Below are 19303 nucleotides of genomic sequence, written 5' to 3'. Positions count from 1 at the left end.
CTGTACATGCAATAACCCTTATCCCCGAGTGGCTTCCTTGATAAGTGGTAACCACTATGTAAAATAGCCGACGGAGTGTTTACTCTTGCAAAAATGATGATTGATGATATCAACAACATCATTTCTAGAGGCCAATAGGGTTCTTTGCAGCGGCTATCAAAACTTGCGCAAATCTTGAGAAATATCTGTGAAAAACTTAGTCAGCAAGTCCATTATTGAATTTTCCGCCTGGCCACGCGGTAATTTGCGTACGTAAAGACATCTATGCAATGTTATTGAACAGTGATAATAGAAAGAGGGTCATTTGAGAAAAGTGCGACAGGCTGCCTCTTAAATAATTGTGCCATTATAGTAATATTCTCCAAACTGAAAACTAAAAAACGTGGTTACCACGTAGTATTGCAGAAGTGCTGGATTTTTATATCACATTTTAGATGGAAAGAAATGCCAACCGAATAAAACCTTCGTTTCCCAAGGAAAAAAGCATTTTGTTTGATTATTAAACTATTAAATGCAGACTCTAAAGTTTTGTAAGGTATATTTCTCTTTTTGACCATTTGGAAACTAACTTATATTGTCATGATGATTAAATATAAATAATGTAAATTTCTTCTTAAGAATGATTTCGGAATACAATGTACAAAGAACAGAATTGTACTTACAATATTGTATTGGCTTAATAACCGTCGCTTGGCACTTCTACCGGCTCGGGGCGGACTAATATAAACTTTATAAAATCTATCTTTTAAGCAAATTTAAATTTATTTGAACCCCGTATAAAATCATGGGAAAGAGAACTTCTGTTTATGTTGGAATAAGTGGTTTCGTGACAATCTTTCATTAGTTGATTTCAGTCTCATGGCGGTTTTTAGGAAAAACTATTTAGCGTTTTAAAAATAAAAACTATAAGAAATTTGAAATGAAAGTTTCATTTTCTAAGTCTGTATAGAAATATTTGGATTGTACTTGTCTTCAAACACGTTTAAATACATATACACTCATGCAAATAATCGCATTTATTAATAAAAAGAAATGATGAGAAAAGTTAAAGAAAAACACGTCTTGGTGCTATCAGCTAAAATTGAAACCAACACATTTAGCGTTTCAGCCGCGTTCTCTACCGATATTTATATCGAGAGAAACATAATTAAGTCTAAATATAAACACACTTGAAAAAAAGAGTTTTATGGAGCAGGCGCAAAAAAAATAAAAACATGCCGACCAGTTCAAATGCAGATTTCGAATTTTAACTTGCCGATATATGTCTGTACGCGTTATTCATCAACCCAAAGAAATATTTTACTCGTTATAAACACCCTTAGTGTATAATTACTATTTCCTGTAACATTCAGTGTAATGTGATCAGTAGTTTAAGAGTGCACATGTTAAGTATTTACACACATATACATTTAGTGTGTTTTTATAGATTTGGATAAAAATGACATTATAAATTTTCTACAGTAGGTGTTTTTTTTTAAGATAAAGTCTTACCCAAATGTTTAAAAGATGTCCAGGAAATATTCCCTACCAGATCAAATTTGATTTCTATATTACTTTTGGGATATTTATTCCACACAACACATGACAATTTATTATACCTTATATTTACTATTACCTCATAATCTGATCAACCACATTCGAATTCTCAACATTTTTTTCTAAGCAAACATCAAACGGATACAAAGTTCTCTTACGAAAGTTCTTTAAACACAGTACTCATCATTGCATTAGATATTACGAATTATCCTTAATATTGTGATTAGAAAAATTAACATGATTATTATTGTCGCTAATTCGAAAATGTAATATCGTTACTAATGGACTAAAATTAAATAATCTCGTTACAACGAGTTGTTTCACAGCAAATCAGCGATCGTATTTTTGTTACCGATTGCATTTGTCTGTCTCACGCCTCTCTGAGTTAATATAATATATTTGGTTTATATGTTTTATATGCTATATGTTATTATATGTGTTAAAGCATTAGTACACAACATCTCTTCCTCCGGATTAGCCAGTTCAGTACTAAAAGTCATTAAGCACATGCTACTTATAAGTTACTATACGCTCCAAGGTTTGGAGCTTGTATTACTATACACCCAGATTAAGATTCTAAAAAGGTTACTAGCGATGCCTAAAACACCACGTAAAAATAGCCGAAAAGGTCAGAAGCCGGCATTTTATATACATGGCAGTAAGCATTATGTGGTGCTATATCTTAGTGCCCCGGTTGTGGTGGTTATTAACACCCACCCATGCATGCCAGGTGGTTATTTGGACGTAGGCGGAGGGATACATAAGAACCAGAATGCACTCCCATAATTCCCTTACTTTTCTCTTTCCTTTTTTCGTCCGGACAGCATGGGGTTAGACGCATATTTTTGTCTCTCCGTAAATGAGGGGGGCTTCCCCTCTTCCTCAACACTACTAAGGTTAGTTTGTTTTAAATAAGTGATGGTGAAAATCAATTGTAGGGTCTGTGAATTGTATGTTCATACTGTAATATATATATATATATATATATATATATATATATATATATATATATATATATATATATATATATATACATTTTAAAAATAAATAGTTTATTATGTTTCTAATATATTCCGTGCGTTTGTTGTCGTGCGTCGTTTATTTGTGTCTGCCATATATGCCCGTGTTAAAAAAATGAAGCCGCTCTGAGGAACCGGAAGGTTCCAACCAGAATGCCGCAAGAGTCAAGACGTCTTGAGAGATTGAAGGAGCCACACGCCCACATCAAACATCTCCAGTATACTTTCCTTGGAATGTTAGACCCTCTTTAATGGCCAATCTTAGTTTAGCACATTGGTCGCTCACGCCTCAGTGACTGGTTGATCGTATTATAATTATATGTAAATAAAAATCTTAAAATTTTGATGGGTATAATAACAATAGTTTAAAAATTGTCTTAAAAATATAATATATTACGCATTTTATCATTACATTTATAAGAAGAAAAACATAGCTGAATTGCTAAAAGTCAGAGCCGTTTCATACAGATGATCATATGAGTAAATTAGCAAACGTTGAGATTATAAAACATTCAATTACGGAGTTCTGTCTGTTAGTCTACACGTTCCTTGATTTACAAAGCTTTGCTTTAGTTGGATGCCATTGATTTCGTTGTTTACATGTAAAAGCTTTGTAAGCTACTATGATAATGATAACAGTTTCTTAGATCTTCATCAAATCTCCAATCTGAGTGGCTTCCGGGCCTTGTTAATGGTGATCACTGTGTAAAAAAATGTTTTTTAAATATCCCGTAATTTGTGTAATTTTCCTTCATGTATCTACAACACTACATTTATTTACATACAGCACGAATAAAATACAACGGGTTTTAATAGAATATATATATATATATATATATATATATATATATATATATATATATATATTCCATTAAAACCCGTTGTATTTTATATACATATATTCACCCCAAAAAAGGCACAGTGCCACTTTCATGTAGGGTAGGTGGCTACTATCTGCAATAAAATAGCACTAAAAATACACTATGTATAAAGATTAGCAGCAAGGGGAATGATTTAGTTTTTGCCAGTCAGTAAAGTCAGGGAAACAGAAACCCGAATGTGAATTCCAAAGTGTAGAATTTTCGGGAAAGAAAGTATTAGATTAGAAGGTTTTCTGAATGTGGGGTTTGTTACTAAGTAGGGATAGGATGTTGCTACTTGTCATGTTTTTCGAGGGTATTTACGGGGTATATTAAAAGAATATACGTTGCAGAAAATACCAATATGATTTACATATATATATATATATAAATATATATATATATATATATATATATATATATATATATATAAATTGAGGTATTATTATCGAAAACATGTAAACATCTCAATAACACTTTTTTGGTGTGAACTCTGTTTTTAAGATGCTCCTATCCCCTAGTTGCCCCCCTCCAAAAGTGAAAATCCATGGGTAGGGGGTAAAATCTTGTGAGCGTGTATAGTATTCGATACTTCCTCTACGCCCTACCTATCGGTTCCGTCGGTGATTATCAAGATATGTTCTTATGTCATGATGATAGTGGGGAAATGCTCCAGCCTTCTGGAACTTGGAAATGACATTCCGTATTCCTAAACATCAATTGGGAACGTGGCATTGCGTATTCATGTAGTAAGCTGAGATAATGTAAATAATTTATGCTTTTATTTGGACACCCTATATATATATATATATATATATATATATATATATATATATATATATATATTAAGTAATGTGATTTATAATTAAAAATTTAAAAATTTAAAAAAAAATTTAAATTTAAAAATCAAATTTTAATTAAATTAAAAATCAGTTTCATAAGAAGGAACAACAACAAAGTCAATTATCTGTACGATCGTTTCGGAAATCCGTGCTTTTTATTGTGGTATATATGAAGTTATGTAGAACAATTTTATATAGTTTTTTGGTAAGCAAGGTCTCCTCATCAGCAAATTTAGGAGGGTTTTTATAGAATTTAAAAGACACCATAAATAAACCTAGCATTAAAAGTAAGGCAGATGAATCTTTTAGTTTTTCTTTCTATTTCCTGTATTTTAATTAACTAGTAATTTCACTGCTACATTAAAATACACTCAGCTCTTTAGACTATTGTTCTAATATCCTTTAAATTATATATATATATATTTATATATCCATATATATATATATATATCCATATATATATATCCATACATATATATATATCCATATATATCCATATATATACATACATATATATATATATATATATGTATATATATATATTGAGATTGTCGGACTGACTTACTCATCTTGGTTGTTATAGTCACAACATTTCGGCTGTTTTGCCCTTCATCAGGTGTTTTGTATCGAAGTGAGGAACCGTTTGTTAGGAGCCCCGAACTCAACCATTTATTATTATTACGGGAGCACCGTTTTCGGGATCCAGCTAGGCTCTGGGACATAGTTGATGATTCTCTGTTTTGAATATTATTTTTCACTGCCTTCGTTCGGGCATTTTCTCACTCAATCATTAAGTGAAATTTAAAATATGTTTTATGTTACATCAAGATAAGAAAGGGAAATCATGGAAGATAGGTGTGACATCATGTTTCTAGCCGTATTGCATAAATTCCTATTATCTTGTAGAGTCATATAGGTCACTCAGTCCTCTATGAAATAACCGATGGTAATTCCAACTTCTATTGAATATAGAGCGGCCATTTCTGTAAAATATCATTCGAAATGGTAAGAATCCGCAACTCAAATCATCGATATAATTGCAACATGCTCAAATTATAGCATAAAATATAATATACTCGTATAAGAACTTAAAATGCACATATATTCGTGTGCAAAAAATAGTATTGCCTGCGGATGCGGTAAAATGTAATGCAAACATTTCATTGAATTTACAATTAATGTGACACTATTGACTGGCACATGCCCCAAAATGCCAGGAACGCATGGATAACGTAAATAAGTAAATGTGACGCGGATCTATATGAAATGTATATGAAATCTATATGAAATCTACTTTTTAATTAGATGTTTATTTATCTTAATAGAGAATTTTCGATCCGAATAAAATACGATAGCTATCGTCATTCTTTTGCTATCAACATTCAGTATTTTAAAACTTGCGTTTTTTTTTTTTTTTTGAGAAAATATTATTCGTAATATTGCATAAATGTTGAAATAATTTATAATTAAATAATTAATTTTCTTGGATTATTAGCGTTCTACAATTTGATGTTTTAATCTATCTTCATAAGACTAATAACTGGAAAAAAGCTTCCTAACATTCTTGTTTCTGGGAAACATGTTTAAATATCGATATTATAAAAATTATTAGTTTTTCATAGGTTGATGTCATGCATTTTTTTCCATGCATTATTCATACGTTAACATACCAATGGAAAATTTTAAATATGTAATAGTAAACCGAAACAATATTTTTGATATAGATAACTTAAGAGATTTCTCCGCTCATTCAAATCCCACCTTCATATATATATATATATATATATATATATATATATATATATATATATATATATATATATATATGTATATATATAATGTTATATTATATAATATATATGTATATATGTTATATAATATATATGTATATGCATACATATATATATATGTATATGCATATATATATATACATGCATATATATATATATATATATATATATATATATATATATACTATATATATAATACACCCGTATTTCTTTCCGTTTGTTCACAACGACGTCATAGTATATGGTATGTATATATATATATATATATATATATATATATATATATATATGTATATATATATATGTGTGTGTGTGTGTGTGTGTGTGTGTGTGTTATGACCTTGGGCATGATATCATAATCTGTGACATCAAACATAACGTCCTCGCAGATGACGTCATGTATGACATTCCCTATAACATCATGCATGAGGGAGCAAAAGTAAATTAGATAAAGTCTGCAATCTCGTCCATGCCTAGTATATATATATATATATATATATATATATATATATATATATATATATATATAATTGTATTTATATAGATGGAGAGAGAAGTAGCGAAATAGATGGATAGATATGTATGTAAATGCGTGTGTTTGTATAAATATATACCGGAACGCATGTATACTTCACTTGTAGACACTATGCGTCTGTTCATATATTTATTATTATATGAATCGCTTTCTCTAATTATCTGCATGTTTTTCCCACCATCTCCCAGTTACTTACTCTACATCGCAACACGTTGTCGTATCAACCCAAACCTCTACCGCTGTCCACTTCCCAATTCTGACTCATTCTTTACTCATTCATTTATTCATGAAGCCCTTTTGCCCTTCCACAACGTCGTCGTTCCTTCGTCCTGTTCGTCTGGAAATTGATTACACTAATCATTTATTACCATCCAGACTGTCGCTTCATGACGCTAAACTCCGCCCCCTCCGTCATATATTGTTTTGCATCTAAATCAAGGAAGTTTTGGTAAGGTTGTCTGTTTTACGGCACTTCAAACTTTATGAACCTTAGTGTCTATTTAAATGGAATTTGCCATCAGAATATATATATATATATATATATATATATATATATATATATATATATCTATTTAAGTTAATCCCGAAAGATTCATTGTATATTTACCTAAACTATGTTAACTGTGACAACTACAACGTCTCTCGATTATGACAGATTTCGCCTTACGTGAGAACTGCTCTTGCTAAATCCTCGGCCTTAACATTCACATAAAGAAATGAAAACAAATGCATTGATTAAATTGTAAAATGTTATAAAATGTTGGAAAATTCTATAAAGAAAGTGCCATCCTTCTCGCTTTGTAGAAAATTGCTCACGGGCGCATTTAATATATTTACAAAACTACATTTTGCGCATGGAATGATTATTGTTGCCATATCTTGACTAGTGCATGTAATAATTTTATCTCCCTCTCAGACAGAATTCAAACAGTTACAAATCCAATACCTCCCACACTATCGATCAAGCTCCTTTATATCATCGAGAACATATCGCATCCCTGTGCCTATTTTAAAAGCACTTAATTAGATGCCCTCAACTCACAGCACATGAAGCAACTTGCTGTACGTACTCCTCACTCACTCTACAAGCAGAAACATCTTTCATATTTGTGGTTGAGATCAACTTCTACTCTCATATATTCTTCTATCAAACTGTTAAACATTGGAATTCCCTCTCTTTCTCCTGCTTTCGTTGCTGAACTAACCAGCAGAATTTAAATATAATGTGAACAAACAGCTCGCTATTAAACCTATGATACATTTCTGTTAGGGACTGACCTAAACATGCCGCTTACATGTCAAGTGTTAAAAGGGATTGTTTGGTGTGAAAAATAGTTCGAAAAAAAAACTTGTTGCATTATACAACGACAACCTATATTTTAGTGGAATATTATTTCATTTCCTGATGAATAATATCAGAATTGGTTGAAATACAACATTAAATGCTTGTTTCGTTTATTGTATACTAATAATGTAAGATTCTCATTTTTAAATATTCAAGGAGAAATATATTAAATTTAATAGTTCCAAATTGAAAAGAGTATGAGATTAAAATAAAATATGCTGTGATGTTTACGAGGTTTACTTAAACTGATAATTCGTATCCGTTACGTCCGTATCGTTATGCATATACAACAATATAAAATAACAAATAATTTCAGCTTTAAGGCAACATTTTGTGCTTGATTTATTTGCGAAAAACACAATTAAAAAAATGTATGCTGACATTTTGTAGACACAACTTATAGTGTGTTATTTTAATTGGATGCGGAAGCGTGATGTGTAATGTAGTAGTCTGTAATATTGTTGTAATAAAAATGTAATAATATCAGTCATATTTGTTCTATAAAGTAGCAATCACCCATTATTATGACAACTTTCTAATGTTCAATGGTGTTTTAATATTAGTACATAGACTATGAACTGAAAATTGGAACCCCTCTCATTACACAATATCAACAAGTGTAACGTGGGCCAATAAATATAATCAGTATTTTTCGCATGATCTGTTTGCTCCTCACGTACTTTACAGTTTTATATAATTATCATGAATGATGAAGAATTTCTCTTCTTACAATAAATAATAGTCTCTTATGTGAGTGTTCGATGATCGTCTATGTGACAGAATATATATGCTACCATAAAATTATTTAATAGATGTAATTCTGCTACTGATTCTATATTGCCAAATAACCTAGCCATTTTCGGTGTATATGTCGCTTATACTTTTCCTCACTTAGTTACTGGTATACACGATACACGCCGACTCAGAAATGCATCGGAAAGACAAACTTGAAACGCATTACCCCACTCAGCATACTCCTGCCATTCCACTATTGACTGTCCAGTGTCACTGCAGTAATCCATAAGGATAAGCTTTCGAAGAAAGACACACGGCCAGGAATAGCTTGCAACCTGATGAGAAAGAAGCCCAAACAAATATATATTGTTGTCACAAGCGGCAGAACGACTGCGTCAACCGTCAAGTCAACTAAACAACAAACGTAAATTCATCAGTTTTGTCTACAGGACTCATCAGCAACACTACCGTCGATACCAACCGACACACTACCAAACACTTTCTTCGACACAACCCGGCACGGTCCCGAATAATTCCGTTACCATAATCTGACACGATTCCGAACAAATCCATCTACACAGCTCGAGAGGATGTGAATGGTTATATTGATACTTCACTGCAAGGCCCAAAACAATTCCGTCGACAGGACCTGAAATGATGCGAACAATTTCGTCAATACTGACACCCTGCCAGAACTACCTCGACAGTTACTTCCTGAACGACTCTAGCGTCGGATTTTTTGTAGGTCTTGGACGAACTTATTTTCACGCAGATGGTGCCGATTAAAACATGGCACACGTAAAGTTAGACCGCTTAATGATTTGGTTTCGATATTTGCTGATGACACCTTAGTCATATTTTTTTTTTTATTTCACATTTGAAATTACTCATATTTTTTTAATTTTTTTTTAAAATTAAATTTTCACCCCAACCAAGGCACAGTGCCACTTTGAAGTAGGGAGCTACTATAAGGGACTTAATTAGCGGGGTCATTATGAAGGGAGATTAGTAGAAAGATGTTTGTTAACATTATACTTGACTTCTGCATATCAGTGCAGTTGGGAAAGCAGACTCCCGGAAGGGAGTTCAAAATACCCGCAGTTCTGGGGAAGAAATTATTGGAGTAAAAGGCTTTCTTGCACCTAGGAATTTCTACTGTAAAGGGGATGAGACTTAGTATCTTGTCGGGTTTGTCGGGGGTAGTTACGTCGGGGAGGTACAAGTGTTTGCAGTTCGTCAGAGTATTCACCATTAAAGTATTTGTAGAACAGGCAGACGGATGCAACATCTCGTCGATGGGACAGAGGCTGAAGCCTAGATGACAGTTCAGGACCTATAAGTTTGGCGACTCTCTTTTGAACCCTGTCCAGGAGCGAGAGACAAGCAGCAGATGCACCAGCTCAGATGTGACAACAGTACTCCATACATGGGCGAATGGTGGCCTTATAGAGATATAGGATACTGTCAGGCGTAAGTAAGATCTAGCACGGTAGAGGGAGCCAACCTTCCTGGCAGCAGCCTTGGCAATGCTCTCAATGTATCTATTCCAGTTCATATTCCCTGTAAACGTTAGGCCGAGGAGTTTAAAAGAAGTACTTTCAGGCAATGTGTTCTTGGCCATTGCTATTGGTGGTAGAGAAGGTTTCTAGTAGTTCTTGAAGGAAACAAGCTTAGTCTTAGCAGCATTGAATGTGGCCAACCAGTTTTGTCCCCATTTTACTACAGATTGTAGGTCATCCTCTAATGTTTCTGCCATTTCCTTTGATATGTGTTCATTTCACCTCATATCTGTTGTAGAGAGTGGTGTCATCGCAAATATACCCATCTCCGAAGCAATTTTATCAGAGAGGTCATTTATGAATATCAAGAATAATAGAGGTCCAAGGATAGACCCCTAAGGTACTCCCGCATTTATGTCATATTGTTTAGATGTACGACCGCCGAGGACAACTTTGATTTTTCTATTACTTAAGAAGGATTTAATTACATTGTGAATTCTTCCAGTGATTCCATATGATCTAATTTTCCTACCCAATATATATTGGGTACTACATAATAGTCAATAAATACTTCGATATATCATAATAAACTATCTTATTTACGCCTATAATACTACAGAGCAATTAGTATTGTATATCAAGAGAACTTATTATATAATTTTAATAATTCTGGCAGTTTATCAAAAATTATTTAGATCTTCACACCTGTCTTTTCTCTGCTATTACATAAAAGTAATTTGTGTGGGTGGTAGTTCCTAGTGCATAGGTCCCAGACCGGCTGAGGCTATCTTTTGCAAATAGCACACAAAGCTAATTTATATGGCTGGCATTGTTCTTAGATATGTATTGTATAGATATTAATTCGGCAAGTACAAAAAATCGAAGAAATCGATCTTAAAAAAACTTTTCTCTCTTACAGATAAAAAAGAATAAATTTTATTACGAGAATATTTTACGTTACATCAGAAAAAAGAGATGATTAAATCTCAGCAAATCATTTCTTCTTAAATAACAGATTTATTTTAATCTCGGGATATAGCATAGTGGTAGAGCATTCGATTACAGATGAAATGGTCTCTGTTTAAGCCTAGGTGTACGTCAACATTTTATTTCGTTTTTGTTTTCTTATTAATCAGTTCAATTTACGATAAAAGAAGAGGTACCATTTAAAACCAGCGCAAATAATTTCTTCGTTTGCATATTTCAAAACTAACATTATTAAGAATTTACTTTTACAAGGCATTCATCGTCGAACCCATATATTATCTAATGTGATATTGTAAACAAACACAGACGGACTTTTATAAACTTATTATTATTTTTATTTTGTTATTGTTTTCCGAATTGTTCTAACGGGCAAATTGTTTCTCATATCATATTTAATAGAGAATTGATGCTACCATGATAAATACGCACTCTGTATGAATTAAAATATGTTTACGCGTATTGTACGACAAAGCAACGCCGAGCAGACAGTTAGTAACTACTATATAAAAGGTAAAATAATTACCAAGACAAACATTCGTTCTATAATAATGAATAAGAAATAAAAAAAAACAAAAGAATTAAAATATCATAATTAAGCGTATTTACCGACTTAGAAACGACCGGCCACCTGCTAGTCTAACTATTTTAAGAATTATGTTAATTTATTACTGAGAATAAACACATCACTTCAACAAATGAAGAAGGTGAAGTAGATTGGTTTTTGTTTCACATTTTATTACAGAACATTTGCTTTTCTTTATTTTATTAATTCGTTATTAGTTTCATTATTTGTCCTCAAGCATGAGAAAAATTAATCTTTTTTTTTCCCATTCGAGTAATAGAAAATGCAAATATTAAAAGAATGCCGGTTTTATTGAAAATATCTAAAAATTCACATCTGCCCATATTTTCGTAGACATTCATGGTGTATATCAATAAACACACATTCGTACTCAGTCGAGGAAAACGTAATCCCTAGATTTTTCTTTATAATTATAAAGAAAGAAGATAAGATTCCCCACCAAACATCCCCTGCATATGCATAGCATGCCTTGGTTAATGTGAGCAATGCGCGACCATTCGCAAAGTCATGTTTCTAAAGAAAAATCACAAAATTAAATACACAATCACACATAATAAGTTATTGGCCTGTAAACTAGACAATCGGTGAGCGGAGAGGAATTTTTTTAAACATTTTTTATTAACATATATTTGAGAAATAAAAAGCACATTAATAAAGTATTCGACTATCTATATATCTCAGATAGTCATCAACTTGTTGCCACATGAGAATATTGATTGAAGTAAAAAGAAACAAGAGACAACATACATGGATGCGAAATTTATAATGGTAAACGAATATCTGCTTGATGGCAATTAATTAGCATGATGCTGAAGACCCGCGCTAAAAAATTCATTTCCATATATAATATTTTGATTGTAGAAATTCATGTCTGCACCAAAGTACAATAAGTTTGCAACAACAGATGCCACATCTATTTATTAGGAATGTCCTTTCAAGCACTATCTTTTGTTACTTAAGAACGACAGTTTAGACATATTTAGTCGTTATAATAAACTCTTACATTTTATCCTAGGAGCAACATCACTACAATCGAACAAATCTTTAGTTGAAGTAATTCCTATTTTTCCCTCGTACCGTTCCACATCAACACCGGGATAACATATACACATTGCCCGACAATGACGGCCAGTATGCGAGCCTACTAGACCTTTTTTTTTTTACACATTGGTCACCACTTATCAAGGCCCGGAAGCCACTCAGGGATAAGGGTTATTGCAAGTACATTAAGATAGTGAGGAGATTTGCTGAAGTGTTTACTTAAGGGGGCGGTTCATTAGGAATTTGTTAACATTGGACTTGAAGACATCCAAATTGTAGTCCGGAGGGAAGCAGGCAGACGGAACAGAGTTCCACAGGCGTGCACTTCTAAGAAAGAAGCTTTGTTCATGGAATCCGCGTTTTGATTTAGGCACAGATATAGGGTGGGGGGAAATTTTTCACAGTGGATTCAGCTAGACGGGTGTTTCTCGTGAAAGATTGGCGAGGGGGGACCAGGGATTGGAGTTCAGACGGGCATCTGCCATGGAAATAACGATAAAACAAGGACAGGCTCGCAACGTCTCTTCTTTGGGAGAGAGGTTGCAGGGTAGAGAAAAGGGCATCCCCCACTAAACCACGAAGTCTATTTTGTACTCTGTCAAGGCAGGATAGGCTGTTTTTAGCAACTCCTGCCCAGATATGGCAGCAGTATTCCATCCTTGGACGTACTTGGCTTTTATATAGATAGAGAATTGCATCAGTAGTGAGATATCTTCTGGAGCGGTAGAAGGATCCCACCATCTTTCCAGCGACCTTGGCAACAGACTTGATGTACGTGTTCCATTTCAGATCAGGAGTAAAGGTCAAACCCAGAAGCTTGTCAAAACACGGAGCCTCACCCAGACGAGAGCCATCCATCACAATTGATGCCAGATGGGGATCAGAGCGTTGATGATGTAAGGATAGGAGTTTGGTTTTGGATGCATTAAAGGTAACTAGCCACATCTTCCCCCACTGAACCACGCGCTCGAGATCAAAGGAGAGAGAATCAGAGAGAACTTTGTCATTTACAGCTTTTGATGTGTTGCCATAGATGGTTGTGTCATCAGCATAGATGTCAACGAATGATTTAAGTATGTGTTTAGGGAGGTCATTGATGTAGATCAGGAAGAGAGTTGGGCCCAGGATTGACCCCTGGGGGACTCCAGCATTTATATTGCAGGCCTCCGATTTTTGTCCATCGACCACTACTCTTATGAGCCTATCGGAGAGAAATGATTTAATGATTGAGAAAACATTCCCCGTTATACCGTAGCTGGAAATCTTGTGAAGTAGACCCTTATGCCATACCTTGTAAAAGGCCTTTGATATATCAAGAGCAATTGCCCTAGAAAGAAAGCCTTTGTCAAGAGATTCACTTATCCTGGGATATAACCGTCAGCACATCTGCGGTAGATCTTGCAGAGCGGAAACCATATTGTGTGTCACTAAGAAGGTTATTCCTGCTGATGTGGTTGACTATTTCTCTATTTAATATGGATTCCAGCAACTTACTCATAAAACACAGGAGACTTATAGGTCTGTATTGAGAGGGAGATGACTTATCACCTGAATTCTTAAATATAGGGCAAACTGAAGAGGTCTTCCAGGGAGTCGGAAAACACTTCTCCTTAAGGCAGCGCTTAAATAGTTTCGTAAGTATGGCAGCAAGTTCTGGTTGAAGCTTTTTTAACACTATAATTGGGATGCCATCAGGGCCAGTTGCTTTACTGGAATCTAGGTTCTTTATTAGCTTGGCGACCTCATGCACGGATATTTGTATGTTACCCAGCTTGTTCTGTGTTGTAGGAGGAAATATGGGGAGTTGATGGCCTTCGTCGCATAGGGTAGAATTAGCTGCAAAGTTCTTTTCAAATAGTTTGGCCTTGTTTGACGCTGACGAGATGACCTCTGGTCCATTGATAATTGTTGGTATAGAACGCACACTTCTGTTCAGGATCCTATTTGTTATTTGCCAAAACTGGTGGGATCCAAGCCGCTGATCAGCTACCTTGGATTTAACAGACGGGGCATATAGCTCTCTTGCATTTTTTATGACTCTTTTACATTGGTTGCTGGCAGACCTGAAAGCAGCTTTACTTTCAGTGCCTCTATTACGTTGGTAGCTATGGAAAAAGTGATTTCTGTGCGCGATAGCAGCAGCACATTCTGGGGAGAACCGTGGCTGGCTGTTAGGTTTTTGTTGAAATTGTTTGGATGGTATGAATTGATCTATGCCTACAATTAACCATTCAGTCAGATCTGATACTATAGAGGGCACATCCTTTTAAAACATGGAGTGCAGAGGTAAATCAGATATGAATGTACGGAAGCTATCCCAGTCAGCCATAGAGTATCGGTATACAGTACGGTACAGGGGTATGTCTGGGAGCTTCTTACATTTTGTTTCTATCTTAACTTAAATGTTTTCTCACAACTTGTCCTGAAATATGTTCAGTTTCTGTTCTGTCGCCTCTTGGCTCTTCCGACCACTCTGTTGTATCAATTAAGATAAAAATGAAATGTAATAATTCCCCAGACGTACCTCTCCATCGTACAGTATATCGATACACTAAGGCTGACTGGGATATCTTCCGTACAATTATATCTTTTCTACTTCTGCATTCCATGTTTAAAAAGGATGGTCCCTCTATAGTATTAGATCTGACGGAATGGTTATTTGTATGTATTGGTCGTTTCATACCCTCGAAAATGTTTCAGCAAAAACCTAACAGCCAGTCATGGTTCTCTCCAGAATGTGCTGCTGCCATTGCGCACAGAAATCACTTTTTCCACTGTTTCCAACGTAATAGATGTATGGAAACTAAAGCCGCTTTCAGGACTGCCAGCAACCATTGTAAGAAAGTAATAAAGAATGCAAGAGAGTTGTATGTTCAATCTGTATGTCCAAAGTAGGTGAGCAGCGGCTTGGCTCCCACCAGTTTTGGCAAATAGCAAACAGAATCCTAAACAGAAGCGTGTGCTCCATCCCAACTATTATCAATGGACATGAGGTAATCTCATCAGCATCAAACAAAGCCAAACTCTTTGTCAAGAACTTTGCAGCTAATTCTACCCTTTGCGATCACAACCAATATTTCCTCCTGTATCAGAAAACACGCTATGTGATATACGTATATTTGTACGTGATGTTGCCAAGCTAATCAAAAACCTTGATTCAAGTAAAGCAACTGGCTCTTACGATATTCCAATTATAGTACTCAAAAAACTTCATGAACTAGCGCCCATACTTACAAAACTATTTAAACCTTGTCTTAAGAATAGTTTCCCATCTCCCTGGAAAATTTCATAAGTATGCCCTGTATTTAAGAACTCAGGTGATCGCTTATCCCCCTCTCAGTACAGGCCAATAAGTCTCCTGTGCGTCATGAGTAAGTTGCTGGAATCAGTGTTAAATACAGAAGTAATCAACCATCTCAACAAAAATAACCTCTTAGGGACACTCAATATGGTTTCCGTTCTGCTAGATCTACAGCAGATGGGCTTACAGTTATATCTCATAGGAGTAGTAAATCTCTCAACGGAGGCAACCTTTCTAGGGCAATTGCTCTTGAGGTATCTAAAACCTTTGATAGGGTATGGCATAAAGGTTTACTTCATAAGATCTCTAGCTATGATATTGCTGGAAATGTCTTCTCAATTATTAAATCATTTCTTTCTGATAGGTTCATAAGAGTAGTAGTTGAGGGGCAAAAATCAGAAGCTCACAGTATTAATGCCGGTGCCCCTCAGGGGTCCATCCTGGGCCCAACTCTTTTCCTGATCTACATTAATGATCTTCCAAATCACATCCTTTCACCATTTGTAGACATTTATGCTGACGACACTACCATTTATGGTAGCACATCTAAGACAGTAAACGTTTTCTCCAATTCTCTCTCCTCTGATCTTGAGCACGTAGTAAAATGGGGTTAGGAGTGGCTGGTTACTTTTAATGCATCTAAAAACGAGCTTCTCTCTTTAAATCATCAACATTCTGATCCACATTTGTCATCAATTGAAATGAATGGCTCTCGTCTTCAGGAGGCCTCAAGTTTTGACAAGCTTCTGGGCTTGACCATTACTCCTGATTTTAAATGGAACACGTACATCAAATCTGTTGTCAAGGCCGCTGGAAAAATGGTGGGATCTTTCTATCGATCCGGTAGATATCTATCTGATGCTATTCTCTATCAATATAAGAGCCAGGTACGTCCAAGGATGGAATACTGTTGCCACATCTGGGCAGGAGCTGCTAGAAAGGACTTGGCCTGTCTTGATAGAGTTAAAAATAGACTTCGTAGCCTCGTAGGAGAGGTCCTTTTCTCTTCCTTGCAACCTCTATCTCACAGAAGAGATGTTGCGAGTTTGTCTGTGATGTATCGTTCTTTTCATGGTAAGTGTTCGAGTGAGGTTATATCTATGGTCCCCCCTCGTCAGACTTTCACAAGAAACAATCGTCTAGCTGTAAACACTATCAATAATTCCCCCCACTCTTTATCTGTGCCTAAACCTAAACGTAGATTCCATGAACAAAGCTTCTTTCTTAGAATGGTACGCCTGTGGAATTGTCTTCCGTTTTTCTGCTTTCCGGCTGACTACAATATGGTTGTCTTCAAGTCTAACGTAAATAAGTTCTTGATGAGCCGTTCCATATAAGTTGTCAAATTTACGAAATTTTCATTACTAATGATTACTATATTGTCCAATTTCTACTATACACTCTTTAACCCTTATCCTTGAGTGGCCTCTTGGCCTTGATAATGTGGTGATGCCTATGTAAATATATATATATATATATATTGTACTTGCAATCCACGTAATTGTATCATAACCTCATCGATAAAACATAATCTTTCAGTTTTCCGATCAAAATAATAACGTCTCTTTAGACTAATTCCACTCATTATGGTTGGCTGAGCTGTGACATTTCCTATATTCCGGATTAACGGCATGCATATGGTAAACAAACAAAAAAAAATAAATAAAATATTTTTTTTATTACATTTTCACCCCAAACAAGGCAAATTGCCACTTTAGTGTAGGGGGCTACTATCAGGGGCAACAACTACTGGGGTACTATGTAGGGATTTGGGCAGCAAGGTGTCGGTTAACGTTACACTTGAACTTCTGCACGTCAGTGCTGTTGGGGAAGCAGGGACCTGGAATGGAATTCCAGAGTCTAGCGGTTCTGGGGAAGAAACTATTGGAGTGAAAATATCTTTTACATCTAGGGATCTCTACAGTGTGGGGGTGGGATTTAGCAGCCTGTCGGGTTTGTCGAGGGTGCTCACGTCGTGGGGGCACAAGTGATTGCAGTTCGTCAGATCATTAACCACTAAAATACTTGTAGAAAAGGCAGAGGGATGCAACATTTCGTTGATGGGACAGAGCTGAAGCTTAGATGCCAGTTCAGGGCCTATCAGGTTTGCGACTCTCTTTTGAACCTTGTCACGGAGCGAGAGACTAGTAGCAGATGCACCAGCCCAGATGTGGCAGCAATACCCCATACATGGACGAATGGTGGCCTTATAGAAGTACAGGATACTTTCGAGTGTTAGTAGTTTTCTAGCACGATAGAGAGAGCCCACCTTTCTTGCAGCGGCCCTGGCAATGCCTTCAATGTAATTGTTCCAACTCATGTTTCCTGTGAACGTTAGGCCAAGGAGTTTGAAAGATGGACTCTCAGATAAAGAGTCGTTGGCCATTGCTATGGGTGGTAGAGAGGGTTTCTTGTAATTATTGAATGAAACTAGTTTAGTCTTGGCAGCATTGATCGCGACCAACCACTTTTGTCCCCATTCCACTACAGATTGGAGGTCTTCCTCTAGTGTTTCTGCCATTTCTTTAGAAATGTGTTCATTCGTCTTCCTGTCGTGCCTGCCATAGAGTGTAGTGTCATCAGCATATATACCCATCTCAGAAGCAATGTTGTCGAGGAGGTCATTTATGAATATCAGGAACAATAGAGGTTCAAGGATAGAACCCTGGGGCACCCCCGCATTTATATCATATTGTTTAGATGTACGACCGTCGAGGACAACCTGGATTTTTCTCTTATCTAAGAAGGATTTAATTATGTTAAGTATTCTACCAGTGATACCGTATGATCTGATTTTACTGAGGAGACCCTCATCCCATACCCTGTCAAAAGCCTTAGATATATCTAGAGCTACCGCTCTGCCCTCCCCCGCTTTGTCCAGTGAATGGTATATACGTTCAGAGATCACAGTTAGGATGTCTGTTGTGGAACGGGCTTGTCTAAATCCATATTGTTTGTCAGTCAGTAGTTTAGCATCTGTGAGATGATGGACTAGAGCATGGTTAATTATGGTCTCAAATATTTTGGCAAAAAGTGGGAGGAGGCTAATGGGGCGATAATTTGATGGATCTATTTTCCCCAAATATGTAAATAAACAGTTTTTAAAAATAGCTGACGTATGATATTAATGTCTGTTTGGGATTGCGGATAAGTTAACTCTTTTGCGGTGTACATTAGGTCCACCTACACAATTTTCTTTAGAATTATGTCATTTATAGATTTTCGACTAT

The sequence above is a fragment of the Euprymna scolopes genome, chromosome 19 (assembly GCF_053919585.1).
Source record: "Euprymna scolopes isolate OS-2025 chromosome 19, ASM5391958v1, whole genome shotgun sequence".
NCBI classification, from domain to species: Eukaryota; Metazoa; Mollusca; class Cephalopoda; order Sepiida; family Sepiolidae; genus Euprymna; species Euprymna scolopes.
The sequence above is the reverse complement of the archived record's forward strand: the minus strand, read 5'-3'. Positions refer to the sequence as shown.